Source organism: Sparus aurata, chromosome 8, assembly GCF_900880675.1.
Source record: "Sparus aurata chromosome 8, fSpaAur1.1, whole genome shotgun sequence".
NCBI lineage: Eukaryota > Metazoa > Chordata > Actinopteri > Spariformes > Sparidae > Sparus > Sparus aurata.
Window position 1 is genome coordinate 21937124 of NC_044194.1, and position 14958 is coordinate 21952081.

Sequence of the window (14958 nt, forward strand, 5' to 3'; positions counted from 1 at the left end):
AAGAGCTCTGTGTCAACGAGGATCATGATGAAGATGAGAATTTTTGTGTCTTCCTTGTACAATCAGGAATGCAAATAAATGGAAATGACAATGACTTGATAGCTACTTTGTTAGATTTCTATGTCTTTTTTGATCATAAAACTGGTTGAGGTGCTAAATTATTACTAATAAAAAATAGACAGATCCTAAATGTGAAAACCCACAATTAAGAAATTGCGCTTTTAGGCAATCTGTCTGGACTTCTTTAAGGTTGACAGGTCACAGCAATTAAATCACCACCCTCAGCAATGCCCCTAACACAGTCATGGTGTCAGGGGCATTGGCTTGCTCCAGCCTGTGAGAGCTGACCAATCAGAACAGACTGGGATTTTCAGGAGGGGGGCCTTAAAGGGACAAGCAACCAAGAGAAGAAGAAAACATTTTCAAGTAGTCGCCCAAAATTAAAGTATGAACCTGAAATTGAGGATCATATGGGACGTCTAACTTTCCATTATAAGAATTACAGAAATTCAGCAAAAGCCCACATTTGATGAATAAATAATCAATTAATTGTCCAGTCAATTCAACACTGAAGTGAGAAAGTAGGATCAAGGTTTTTATAAATGTTTCGCAAGCAGTATTTATTTTTTTTTTTTTTGGTGTTCCAGGCAAACCTTGGCAAGCTATTTCTGGATTCATCGTCAATGTCCTCCCTGCTTCCCTGGCAGCCCATATGAGATGACTGATCCAGGAATTGTCTTCCTCTCCCCTGCTACACCCCCTCCCTCTAATGGTGAAATCTGACGGAGGCAGACTTCAAATGGAAAACAAGGAGCTCCCCAGTGAGGAGAAGGCAATTATGGTCTGGCCTGATGTGCAACCTAATGCCAAGAATTCTATATCACACTGAAAAAACAAAACAAAACAAAACAAAAGACCTTCCATTCCCTCTACATTCGTAATGGCTTGAGTGCTGCCGAGTGGAAGCGTTCCTCCTGCATGCCAACGACACCACCTTTTGTTTTACGAGTGCTGTGAAAGGGGAGCGAAGAGTGCAGGGTAAATGGAAAAAAAGGTATAGGATTGAGAAGAGCAGCACTGACATGCCACAAACATGAGTTGAGTTCCACAGTTATTCACATCCCATCTTCCCAAGGTTGTTCCTTTAAAGTAATTCCCACAAAAGTGGAACCACAATGTCGGGATGCCTCGGAGTAACACCTGCAGACCTGAATCTGACCAAAATCTGAATACATTACTTTTTCAAAAAATGTTTGTGTAGAGTATCAGCACAATTAATTCATTCTTTTGAATGCCAGCAGCCAACTGAGAAAGGCAGAATAATGAAGATGAGATTTGAAAATGAAAATGTTCTCCCACGAGAGTCTCAGGTACACACAGCACCGAGTCCCTCCGTGTGTATTGATGTGTATTCAGAAATCAAAATAACCTCTTACCAAACGCTTTCCTTTGCCGGCTCGAATCAACTCTCAACTTTCTATTTAGGCCACTCCGTCTTTAAGATGTGAAGCCACGTTTTTGTAATGGGAAAACCTAGATGGGAAACTCATTGTGAATAAGAAAAGGGGAAAAGATTAATAAAATGGGTAGCAGAAAGCAATTCGCCCACATTTCATCTTGTTATCTGTTTTACATTATTTCCCCTGGGTATCCTGCACCTTGCAGATATACAGCTCTGCACAAATAATCAATTAAGCCTGAAGATTTGCGGGGATTCAGCAGTTGCTTTGTGTCAGGCCTTCAGCCACTTTCAATGGATTTTCTTTCTTGATAAAAAGCCGGGAGTAACAAAGGCTTTTGTTGATAACAAAATTGGTGGCGCATGGTGGAATAATAAATCCCTTTATTACAAAATGGCTGTTTTGTTAATAATTCAAATTGGTCAAACAGTTTACCAATTACCACATTCTTACAGACTGCCAGACAAAGGAATCTCTCATCTACAAAGACTTAGCGACCCTTGTTAGACATCCACGCCTCTTATGGAAACACTGAAATCATCTTAATTATCAGGATGCAGCGGGGACTCATCAATGAGGGTGTTATCAGCTCACGGTCTGGTAAATTAAAGCCTGAAAGCTGTGTTGCTGGGAGATCCACCATGTAATTCCTGTCAACCATGTGTGTCACAACAGGCAATCATGTTGCCACAAAGGTAATCTTCTCTTATTTTGCTTTTTCCCCCCCTTCGCATCTGTAAACTGCCAAGCGGTTTTCTGATCAAAAAACGGTGCCAAACACGGTGTGCTTTACAAATCCCTGCAGCATCAAACTCTGGAGGCCAGACAGTTACGCCTGGGATCCGAGCAGATGTACCACCTCGCGATGGAGGCAGCACCACCTTCCCCCACTGCCTCCGTGCACTGGGCCTGTCACCGCTGTCAGCAGCTTGAGCTCACTCACTCTAATGGGAGGAGGAGGTATTGTGGAGGTGGCGGCAGAAGATAGCGTGTGTTTGTGTGTGTGTGTGTGCTGAATGTGATGTGTTCCCCATAGACACACTGTCCAAGTCAGCTGCCCCCCCCCCCCACTACCAACTGCCACTGCCTACCACTGGTCCTCGAGGGAGAAACAAGCAGTCTAGTGACAACGGTACTTCCAGCTGTTCTCCCATAAGGAACCGGTGTGGTAGACGAGCCTTGGAGCGTAAAAAAAAACAACCCCAAATGGTCTCAGCCTGTCAGGCTCCCTGATACAAGAATATTTCCAAGCACCGCCAGGCAGCCTTTTCTATTCCGGACGGTCCTATGTCCTTGCCTTTTATAAGCTCGTACAGTCAGAGGACGGTGCCTTGTTCTCTATCCAGGATGTGTTGGAGACATCAACAAAGCGTTTTTATTCATCAGTGTCAGGGCTTCTTCCTTCCAGACCAGTACTGGCGCAGGTGGTGCAAGTTACTGGAGTACATTCTCACGAAATACTGAGCCAGTGCCATCCATTGATGCTACCTTCAGAGCAATCAAGCATCAAAACATTTAGAACAAATGGCTGTGGCCCCGTCTCTGCTGCAGTTCAACTGTCCAGATCATCCAGCCCAGTCTGCAATTGAAATGTGATTGTAAAGAGCTTCCTCAGATCAGTCCATACCCACCCTCCCCATTTGATTTTTACTAACTTGGCTGGAGAGGCAAAGGTCTCATACCATTTATAGCTCTGAATGATGGACTTGTTCCATATCTGCACAGCCAGTCCTTAATGCCATCAGTGATATGAAAGCGAGGCTGCATTTACCATGAAACACAAACTGAGTGCAATCAAAGAGCTTAATGTACTGATTATGTGACAACACATACAGCGCTTGCTTCATGACAGAGGGCTGCTAAGAGGCTCTTGGAGTCTCTGCAGCGGTGTATCGACGTGAAAGTGATTGAGGACGTGGTTGCCCCTGAATCACACTTTCACTGTGTTGTATAGATGTTTATGTTAAAGGTCTGAGGGAAATATGAAAGCCTTTTTTTCTGGCTATGGTGAGAATAATGAGGACGGGAGGCGAGAGAAATGATTCATATATGGCCGAGCCTCTCTGAGGCCCTTCTAAGCAGTTAGCACTTTGACCCAGATTAGCTTGCCGCCAGGGGTGCACTTGGGAGGGATGGCGATGGAGGACTGAGATACCGTCTGCTTATTTCCACTAGAAAACACACTTGACATGCGTACACCCCCCGTACACATACAGACACATGCATATGGTCTTCATTTCCTCCCCATCCCTTGTGTGAGGTTGTTAAGATGTAGTGATGTGATATAAATTATTACCTACATCTGAGACACAGGATGATTAGTATTTGAGTATTGTGAAGTGCTCTCTCGGGCAAAGATTTTCAATTAATTCTTTGTTATATCACATTCAACTAATAGACCGTGTGTCTTCCTGTCTTCGAACTCCCTGACTGCCCTCTGTGCCTGACGTCATGTGTCATAAACATATGCTGCCTTCCCCTCGAGGCACTTTTCTACATTAAAAGCACAGACCCACGTGCATTAGCAGACAACAGCCTGTCATCATGTGTACTCCATAAAAAAACTGGACAGTGGCTACGGGCATGAGCCACGATGAAAAAAAAGGAGGAGGGGGAAAGGCCATTGAAGAAAAGGCCTGAAAGAAATCCCCTCTCCCTCTCCTCTTCTCTCTCTGTCTCCGTTTGTGAGTCGGGAAAAAGGAAGAGGAGACTTGGCTCTGCCTTAAAAGCACTTAAATAGCCAAGGTCACCTCCTGGTCAAATCTGTGAAATGAGAAAATGGCTGAAGGGGCAAGAGGCCGGTGGCAGATAACATGAGAATGCACTATCTTCTCCCTACACATTTAGCGAAGGGGAGGACGGGGCACTGGCAGGCTTTTCAAAAGGCTCCGTGTTGAAATGCAGACCGAAGACACAAAAGGATGGCCCAGATTCCCCCCAGTATGACAGTGCATACATTGAAGTGCTCTTAGGGAATGAGCTTTTTGGTCAAGCGGCGAGTGGACAGCCAAAGAGCTGAATGCGAGCTCACACGACTGGGTTTTGCATTTAATCACGGCAGCTGAAAGTACTCAGGTAAATTTAAAGGTTCAGCCTCTATTTCAGTCAAGAATCATAAGCGACATTAGGAAAACCTAATCTTGAAATTGAATTGACTTTGTGCTAACCCGATACTTCAATCAATATCTAAAAAAACATTGACAACTATCTCACTTGACACTGTATTTTCTCTTGACACTGGTGGCCCACAGATTTTTTTTCTGTGATACATACACCACCAAAATGATTTGTATTTAATCAATAGGCATGCAGCTGTGACTCATATGCTATGACCCATTGTGCCCATGATCTATAAGTCCTGTTTGCACACAGAAGTGGGGTCCCACTGGGATCTGTGTTAGCTGCAGATGGGTATCCGTTTTAATGATGTGTGACTCAGCCAAGTCTGTGTTGTGTGAAGTAAGGACCCAACCACACATCATTTAGTGGACGTCATCCAATATTGATCCCACCTACTGTCTCAGTTACTGATAACCCAGATATGTTTAGATTTATTTGGGGTTTTTTTGCATAAATGTCTCGTACTAAGTAGACAGTAATGGATACTGAGTATTATTGGGTGTAAATTTAGTTTAGTATCAGCAAATTAAACCCGCGACATGCTATCTTCATAGCACCAAAGCTAGTGACAAACTCTAGTGATTAGTAGTTGGAAAAATGTACTCAGGAGATGGGAGCTAAAAAGAGAGTGAATATTGGAATCACATTTAACAGGTGGCTATAACTGAACTTAAATGGGATGAAAATGTTAGTCGCTCACACAAAGGGTGAGTAAGTTTGCAGTTGTTTGCGAACATATTAGCTAGAGCAAATTTATTGGGCACAATTTGATTGCAGCTTGTTTTGAAGAATTCTGGTAAACAGAAATTGATTGTCCCTTTAAAATTCATTAAGATCCTTAGTTCTAGTCACGTGAAAATAACAACAATACTGATGTTCAGTTGAGAATTGTATGTGAAATTATTTAACTACCTTAGTAAGTAAAACAACAACAACAACAACTCACTGTTGACTCCATCTATCCCCTCCGACCCATGCAGAGTTGTCAATCTGTGAACTACTTCCCCTGACCTTCTCCTTTACTGCTGTAATAATTACTCTGTCCACTAGAGGGCACCGGCTAAATACAAATGTAAATATGGGTCGTAATAAGCTGCTTTCACAGTCAATCTATATGGATGCTTTTTTTGATGACGACAGCCTGAAATTACAAACATCTATAATAGTCATCAGGTGATACTATCTTTACAGTCAGTATTTGCATTTTGCAGGGATCACAGTAGTCGTTATAGTACAGAGAAACACAGGATCATTCAACTTTTTTTACTTCAAAAGCAACCTTCAAAACCTAAAGATCACAAATTCTGTCTCCCCCAACAAAAGAGCAACAAGCAGAAATAGAGATGTACAGCACAATACCTCAGTGGAGAAGCCCATGTTTCCTGCCGGCCTCACCAGCCTAGAAAAGTGGATTTGGTATGGAGGCGGATCTCTGCTGAGACACTGACTACCTATCCCAGTGCTTCACTGATGGGAGAATATCCTATATCCCTGCATCCTCGGAAGTCTCCCAAGTCTCCAGCATGAATATTTGATGAGAGATGTGTGGGATGGCCAATCACTAAGCGACATTTATCTCAAATACCCCTGACTGGGCAGCCCTCACAGAGCCTCTCCTTTGGTAATCAAAAACAAACGTTTCATGCATGAAAAGGCCTTTTGAAGAGAATCATCGATTCCACTGTAATGTATGTATGGAAGATTAGCTCTGCTGCATGCTGAGAATGCATTAGGTTTTCAAAAGCTGATACAAACATGACACACATTCCTCCGCCTTTAAATCTTACATTTATATTTTTCCACTACCACCGCCAACAACATGATAAAGTGCGGGTTATTTTTTGTACATCTCGCCTGCTTGTGTTTGTTGTGTCTGGCCTCCCATGAGTCTCCAAGAGCACACGCTCCATATTAATTAGCCATTCTGGGACTTAAGTCTGTACTTATTCAACCTTAACGACCCTGTTTGTGCCACAGCAACATTACAGAGTGTTCAGCAAATTCCTGCGGTCATTGCCACAACGTAGCTGACCTTGAGTCTTCCATCATCAGCCTATTATTTTATAACCTTGGTTATGCAAAACACTGTGGCATTTGTGATGACAGAAATGAGCTCCAAGGTCCTCATAAAATCCCCGCTCCAATTCTGTACCCTTTTAACGATGCTGCAATAGAGCTATTTCTTCACTGTAGTTCAACGATTACAGTTCCTTCTCTTCTGTCTCCGCCTAATGAGACTGGAAAAGTATCAAAACTGTGGACGACGTTGAATTTCTGATCCAAAACACAGTGACTTTTCAAGGCACGTGTCCAAGAGCATTAAATCGGTGAGTTACTGTTATCAATCAACGACTCTATCAACCCCCTGCAGATGTATTATAGTCATTTTGTGCTATGGGCCAAAAAGTCTTTTTAATTGCACCTTTAACCTCCATCTCTTCTTGTGAAGTTGCTCAGTGGCCAGCAGTATAGAGGACATTGGTTGTGGTGGAATAAAAAACGCAGGTGTCCTATGTGATGCAATATACTGCATCGCTATTTGATTAGATTTATAACACACAGAGGTTCTCAGTCAGTGTATTTATGGCTCTTTTCTATCACTTGTATTTAACTCTGTGGTGGCAATTTATTGCTATAATCAGATCAAACTAAATGAGGCACCAAACCAACTGTAACACAATTACACTTTAATTATCGAGTGTTTTACTGTTCAGTGACATTAATGCGCAGAGCTAAAGGGCTAACAATGTTGCAACAAATATGACACTGGCTTATTTCCCAGGTCTGAATTCTTCTTTTTGTCCTCCAGAAATGTATTTAGAATCAGCTTGAGGGCAGATTCACAGTCAAGAAAGACTGTAACGCTCTACTGCTGATATTTCTTCTTAATTATGTTTATACAAGGACTGTTAGATACTAGTGTGTTAGCAGGTCAATCTAATGTTGCCCTCGCTAGTCAGTACCAGTGTTGTTTCATTAATGTTCACATTTAAATTATACATGAATACAATTTGCACCTCAAGTGTCCTCCAAGACAAATGTTGCTTTACGAAAGACCAAACATCTGTTACAGCTGTTTACAACACTAGTTGTTCCATCTACTGTATGATATTAAAACCCATTCTCACCTCTAATCTGTCAGATACAGCAGACTGGTCAGCTGCCCTGCACATCTAGGTTTGATGCTGTAGTTGCTCCTCTAGCGTCATATCTTGAAGCGCCCCTTCAAGAGCAGTAGTATACAAGAGCGAGAAGTCCAGGTTAGGATATGGTGCTCAGGTGGGTCATACACCTGACTTGCGCTCTGGGGACCAGGGTTCCTGTCCTGTATATGTCCAAGAGTCAGGAGTGATTTGTTTTTAAATAAGTCAGTAAGACAATGTATGTTACATGACGTGACATGACCTGAGTTATGTCAGCTGAAGACTGAACCAAATGTGATCTGTTAGTCTGCAAGCGTTATTTTGAAAGTCTGGGGTATTACTGGGGTATTACGTATGGGGCAAAATGACAAACCTTTCAGCTGCGTTGAAAATATGATTTGGTTTTTGAAGAATGTGATTAACGTTTACAATTCTTTACCTGTGTGGATGAAACTGTTCTCGATTTTGATTTGGTTTAATTTGAGCGGTCTAAAAAGTTGAACTTAACGTTTAAATCACCGTTTAAACATCAGCTATGTAGTCGTTACATCCGATTGTTAATTAGTCCCCTTCACAGTTTAACAAATGTTCCTCTTTTAAAAAAAAAAAAAAAAGCCCTTTTTACTCCGTTTTCCACTGACAGCAGATCCTTAATTGACCTCCACTGAGGTTAATGAACGATCTCACAGTTTGTAACCCGTCTCTCCTGTTTTGGGATGTGTAGCCAAAGGGACTGTTTCTTTTGAATAGTGGTTGTCTGCAATTACTCTTTAGGTGGATCTGCAGCTGTCAGTTTGAGATGCTGACAAAAGATGCCCTTTGCGTTTGAAGTAGTTCATCTTGCCTCAGGTAAAAGAGTCCATAACTTGGCAAAAAGGGAAACTTTTTGTTTGGTTCCCAGCCTCGGGCAGGCTTTTAACCACGTTGGCTCCTCTGATGTTGAAATACACACATTACACATTCAAAGTAGTTCTTCAGAAAGGAAAAAAAAAAGGAAGGGAATCAACCCTCCTCATTTCATCAAGTGCAACTAGACCGCTCTGTTAGGAGAGTATGCTGCACATTTCCTCCTACCTTTTGAAGAAGCAAATCAGAATCCAGTAAAAGCTTGTCTTTGTGCATTATTAATGCCACAAGAGTGAAAGAGGTAGCAAAGAGTATGCCTCACATCCCGATCTTCACCTGGCAGCAACAAAAACACACATATCCTCTTCATCATTACAAGTCTGAGCATGTTAAATGAGTACTATTAAATGCTTTCAATAATACATACGTCTTCGGAGCATTTTAGACCTAATGCTAATTTAATTTGAAGACTTACGCACATTAGCTACAATATCTTCACTGAAAGGGGAGAGCTGTGTTTTCAGCAGGTCTCCAAATGTATTCTGCAGACACAGCCGTTCTCTTTCACCTCTAGAGCCGAGGATCTGGTGTTTATTATTCAGCGTAAGTCGGCACACCAGCCCGGCTCCACCTTTGGCTCATTTCCGAACAGTTTTCAAGCTTCCTGTAAAATGAATATGCATTGCCTTTGCAGTGAATCCATTTGCAAGACAGAATGATAATGAAGAGAAAGTGCTTTCAAAAAACCCAATTAATCTCATGTAAAACGGCTGCTCAGTGCTTCTAATGAGATGCCATTTTAATAAGCGGGTATGTTGTACAACAAAGCCATTTGGTAAACATTATTGTTTATTTGTTTGATGACATGCAGGCAACGGAACGGATTGGGTTCTGTGACAAATAAAAACAATGTTTAATGTAAAGAAAATGTGCCTTTCCATTGTGATGCGCTGCCTACAGTACACAGAGGTTAATGCTACACACGCAGAAGTGCACAGAGAGAAGTAATACAAAGCTGCAATAACATTATTAAACGGCTCTCTTATTCAAAATAACCTTGAGCAGTGAGCGATCTCAAGTGTATGCAACCGACACCACAGTGACTCAAGAAAATCATGTTTGTGTCCATAGGAGGAAGCTGCTCTAAATTTGACACAAATTCAGATGGAAAAATATTTATGGGAACAGAAGCTCGGTGCAGACACAACCTAATTTCTTTTTTATTGCACCATGAAATACACCTTTCAGCGGCTGCTGCTCGGACACGTTCGGAGGAGCAGCAGAATGCGGTCGGACTACGAGCCAGGCGGTGTCAGGGCTCGGCGAAAACTGTCGAGAGATGGATCAAATTTGAGGGGTAATCGGTAGCTTCTAAACAATGCTGCTTTCAGAAGAAAACAAATCTACTTGTTATCGACTCAAAAGCCCGCCGACTGCATCTCTGCCTGGTTGAATGCGTTTACTTATTCATCAAGGTGGAGAGGGCCCGCTACTTTCTCAAACTCTGGGTCCCAGCAGTTATCCTTTTCTTGCTGTCGGACATAAGGGGGAAGACCCGATTAAAGATGCATGGTGACCGGTGAGCTGAGCTTAAAAAAAATCTCCAAGCTTTGCACTGCCCACGTCAAATATTCATGACACCCACTGTGTGTGCAGTCTTTGGCTCACGGAGTTAATGTAGCTTTTTCCTCTCATGTGAGGTCGATATGTACATCTGGCAGCATAGGCGCTGCATTCACATCTGTCACGCAGAAAGAAAAGGGGACGATGGGTGGGCGCCAGGTTTTGAGCTATATGGGGCATGTCGTGACAGCACTGTCCACACAAATGTCTGTATTTCTTAAGAGAAGCTTTTTCTATGCCTTTGGGCCTTTTGTACACACAGGTCAGTTACAATGGACGCCCAGAGTAAGAAAACCGCCATGTGGTATGCGTTTTCAGGTGTGTTGGAGTGGACGGAGATTATTTATGAAACTGTGCATAAACATACAATTTGCAAGAGATTGTTTTTATTTTTAAAAAAACCTGCCCTGACCTAGTCCTTGGAGAGAAAGCTACCCCCATCTCACTTAATGTTCATGGTGGTTAGGTAAACCATGATGTGCTGTTTGAACCACTGGCCATTGAAATGAAAAGACGAAAGACCGAAAGGGCCTCTGGGTATTCCTGTGAAATACTACCATACAAATCAGAGGAATGTCTCTGGATTGGTCTTAAAGTTTGCAAAACGAGTTTGTGGTTCGACCACAAACTGTGGTTAGACGCCCTGCGTCTGATATGCTGTCTTTAACACCTGGTCCCAGGCAGCTAACACAGTCAGATTGTGTTTATACTGGAATTAAGTCAGGGGTCCCTGTGTCCATCTGTCACAACGTGAAGCACTGTCATATTTAAACATGTCTCTTTAATACTTTGCATCTTGCTGTCTAGTAGAGTTATTTGTTTAGTTCAGAGTCACAACTGTATGCAAAGTTGACAATAAGTACATCATCCTGCTGTTGATTTTGCGTAAAAAGCACCATTGTATTATGAGCTGCTTTAGCCAGTTAACCTTGACATATTGTTTTCTACATGTTGAATGCAAACTGTAAACTGTAACCAGGACAGTTTAGATTTCTTTGGGAGGTAAAATGTTGATGGAGGCAGGCTAATTTGTGTCGTGTCAGCTGCATTCCAAACATCTCTGTATTGAATACAGAAAGACGGGATTCACAACAGGTGGCTGTAGCTCAGGCGGTAGAGGTCGGAAGGTCGGCGGTTTGATCCCTGCGAGTCGAAGTGTCCTTGGGCATGATACTGAACTGCAGAGCCCAGGTGTGAGCGCGTAAATGGTGAGAATAGAAAATATCACAGAAAGCGCTGTATCGCTCCTATTGAGCAGCTCGGAACCTTGCATGGAGGCCTCTGCCATTAGTGTATGAATGTGCATGTTAATCCCTGAATGTGTCAAGTGTTACAAAGTAGAGCAATATATGTTAGTCCATTTAGTATCTTACCAACTATTTTAAAAACTCTCATCATGCATGGTGTTCTTAAAAGTTTGACTATATTTGTTGCGGTCCCGTCATTTCTGTGTATCGGGGTGTCTTTTGCTGTTTTCAGTGTTCTGTTTCCCTCTTGTGTTCTTGTGCTCCTCCCCGGTCTGCTTTCCCTCCACACCTGATCTGCGTCACCCTCAATAGCCCAGCCCCGTTTCCAGTGTTCTTCCGGGCCTGCCACCTGTACCTCATCCCCTTGTTAGTTTAGTTTGTACTTAAGTTCAGTCATTAGCTCAGTCTTTGTGGAGTCTTCTGTTGTGTTTCCCTGATTCCCCTGTTCTGTTATCCTGTTCACGTGGTATAATTTCCATAAACCATTTGGGTCCAGTGTGTCAATATTTTGTGGTAATATATATATATATATATATATATATATATATATATATATATATATATATATATATATATATAAAACTAAGCTTGACACTGACACTAACTAGCTTTATCTAAATAGGCTACCATCATCTCAGCAATATGAATCTTACTTACCTCTAAGGAACAAAATAAAACAAATAAAATACTAGATGGCACACAAGCCATGACAAAATGTATTAAAAAAATGATAAAGTTGTGATTCGCTAACCCAACAGCTCAACTCAATTCACCACTGACTGCTATGCCATTGTTAGATATCACATCTGGATTTTTAACATATTGGTTTTATGTCCTGACAACATCAAAAGTTTTTAGCAACAGCTTGCCATTTTTTTTTTCTTCAAATTCACCAAAAAATAAAGATTCCAGAGCTCAACCAACCCTCGCGGACTCCCCAGTAAACAAGAAAAGATAAAAATTCACTTTGTTACAAAGTTCAGTTTCTCAAAGCTGTCCAGAGTAAACCCTCTTCCCAAACAAATCGATGAAGGATCTCTGAGAAATAAAACAAACGTGTCGGAGTTTCCTCCGGTGCCAATCGGATGACTGTCTTCGTTCAAGTGTCTGGAAGTGCGGCTGCAAGCTGCCCCTGAGCTAGCTGTGTCATCTTTGTTGTGTTTTATTCTCTGGATGTGTACAAGTAGACGTAGGCAGAGAAAAAACTAAACAGGGAGAACTGACGACCCTGCATTGATTTTAATGATCGGAATTGAAGCCTCAACTTCTTATTTCAAGTCTAGTCAAGTTTATCATCCCACTGGGGGAAATTAAGTTGCAGCCAGGTATTTAGAATCTAAATCGTGACATCCCTTAAAATACATTATTTCATATTTCTGTATTCCACAGTAAATAAGTAAGCCGCTCATATAGAGATGATATATATTTATTTCAAGACTGAGGCCAGCTATTACATTCATTTCCATTCTGTCACTGATGGTCACAGAAACGGTGATTTATTCCTGGTCCCTTGCCATCATTGTGATATATTTATATTGGTTTTAAGAGAGTCAAAACGTTCCAGTCCGGCTAATAAGCCATCAAAGAGAGTCTAAAAATATCCAGTAAGCCTCTTCTCTCTGCTCCATTCATGACTCGAAAGGAAATATGACAAATGGCAGTCAAATCTCACTGTAACAGCTTTAAGTAGCTTCTACACTGACACTATGCATCAACCCACAGTCAAATCACTGTTCTCACTTCCTTCATCTCCAGACTCTTCGACTACTTCTCCCTCCATGCCAATCAGGGGAAAAACACGCGGTTGTCTCTAGTGGCCTTACACTGCTGGACTTGACTGTCCATAAAACACATTTTTTATAAATAGACAGGGTTTGTTGTAAAATGTGCAGTGATGCTAAATGTGTTAGGCGTGTCATTGAGCGTCCTTTCACGTTCTCTCCCCCTGCAGTGGTGCCGGGGTGCTCATTTTCTCACCTTGTTTTATTCTCGGCTCAGATTGGAGATGCATGGGCGATTATTGCCTTGTGTTCAGGAAGAGTGACTACGGGCGCTGAACCATGGCCTGCTTGGTCTCTCGTTTTTGTCTCGCTGGCTGTGAAATACACCCCAAATGGCCGGCATGAAAGACAGCACTGCTCAGGGCATGATGGATGTTATCATGTCCATGGAAGTACGTTTTAGATGAGATTTATAACAACCCAGCCGGTCGACGCAAACAACTTCAGTTTTGCGCACAATATCGAGAGCACGAGGATGTATGGTTAATGATTAGAACGGTGTACTAAACATTGTCCTTTGCAGTTTCAACTGACCTGCCAGAGCAGAAATGAGGCTTTACCTTAGTTTTCAAAAAGCCATTTTCATTATTATGCCCCACTTATCAAACTGGGACAGAGTATCTCTCTCACACTGTTCGGTCACCACTCCTGTGAAATCATAAAGCAGAAAATCACCATCCATCTGACATTTTTCGCTGGGGAAATAGTGGCGATAACTCCTGACTGAGTTGGCATTTGGAAGTTGGACGTTTGCGCCTCAGGGACAGGACAGGAGTTGTGGGCTGAGAGTCGAGAGGGAGCGGAGAACAAGTTTTTTTTTCTTGCGTGGAGAGGATCCGCTTTATCAGTCACAGCTGCTGTGTGGCTGGCCCTGGTGGGCACAGACGTTCGGTGAAACCCTTACATTTCACTCTACACACTGCGCGACGGGGAGTCTCTCAAAATAGAAGACAATAATATGCATGGTGTGCTCTTCAAGGAGGGAATGTAACACACCATATGGGAGCCGCAGCATACAAAATATTGAAACATTGCCTTAGACACAGTTGTCTGATGCCGCTGATAGCTTTCATTCCTGACTCTGACGGGCCGCAAAGCAAGGATTTCTTTGAATACATCAATTCTGGGTATACGCATACAGCTTTGTGAAGGGTGGGACCAGATGACAGGCAACAAAGTCTTCCAGATCCTTTCATTATTCAAAACAAAGCCTAAATCCAGCAAACAATACAGATGTACACTTTAAAATAAATACACTCATACATTTATGTTAGTCCAGTTCTTATATGTATAGCTCATGTAATCAATCTTGCTGATTACATGGCTTGAAATGAACTGCAGCCCTGACGGTTCGATGAGACACTTAACTAGGAAGGGCTTGATTGTTCACTTGTTATCAGCGGTAATTAAATGGAAATACCGTACGTCACTATTATCTGTTTACCATAATCTGATGCATAGTAGTAAGCGAGAATAAGATTCATTAGCTCATAAACTGGACTATGAACAGGGGTTATAAATGTCACGGTTAAAGTTATTATTAGCAGAAGGTGTGGCAGTAAAATTACTACACTTCATCACTGATCTCCACATGTTCTTTGTCAACTCCAGGATAAATCTCAAATCTGAAATAAAGCAGAAACAAACATGCTACACGGTTATGCTCTATATGTGTGTGTGTGTGTGCACATATATGTGCATATACATATATTCTCTATTTTCTAACCTTTACATTTCC

At 42.0% G+C, this 14958-nt stretch overlaps 1 protein-coding gene across 14 annotated transcripts in view; it reads right to left on the reverse strand.

Moving 5' to 3' along the window:
- The window catches only part of LOC115587137 (alpha-1,3-mannosyl-glycoprotein 4-beta-N-acetylglucosaminyltransferase C), a 108064-nt gene that overhangs the window by 12177 nt on the left and 80929 nt on the right, over nt 1-14958 (reverse strand). Inside the window, exon 1 of one of the 14 annotated variants that reach the window (XM_030426793.1) lies at nt 8798-8948. The exons of 11 other annotated variants lie outside the window; for them this stretch is intronic. The gene's annotated coding sequence lies outside the window, so the exon portion shown is untranslated. Of the gene's footprint in view, nt 1-1436; nt 1646-5939; nt 6046-8797; nt 8949-14958 lie in introns of those variants that run through there. 2 more of the 14 variants (XM_030426792.1, XM_030426794.1) reach the window with 2 other exon arrangements.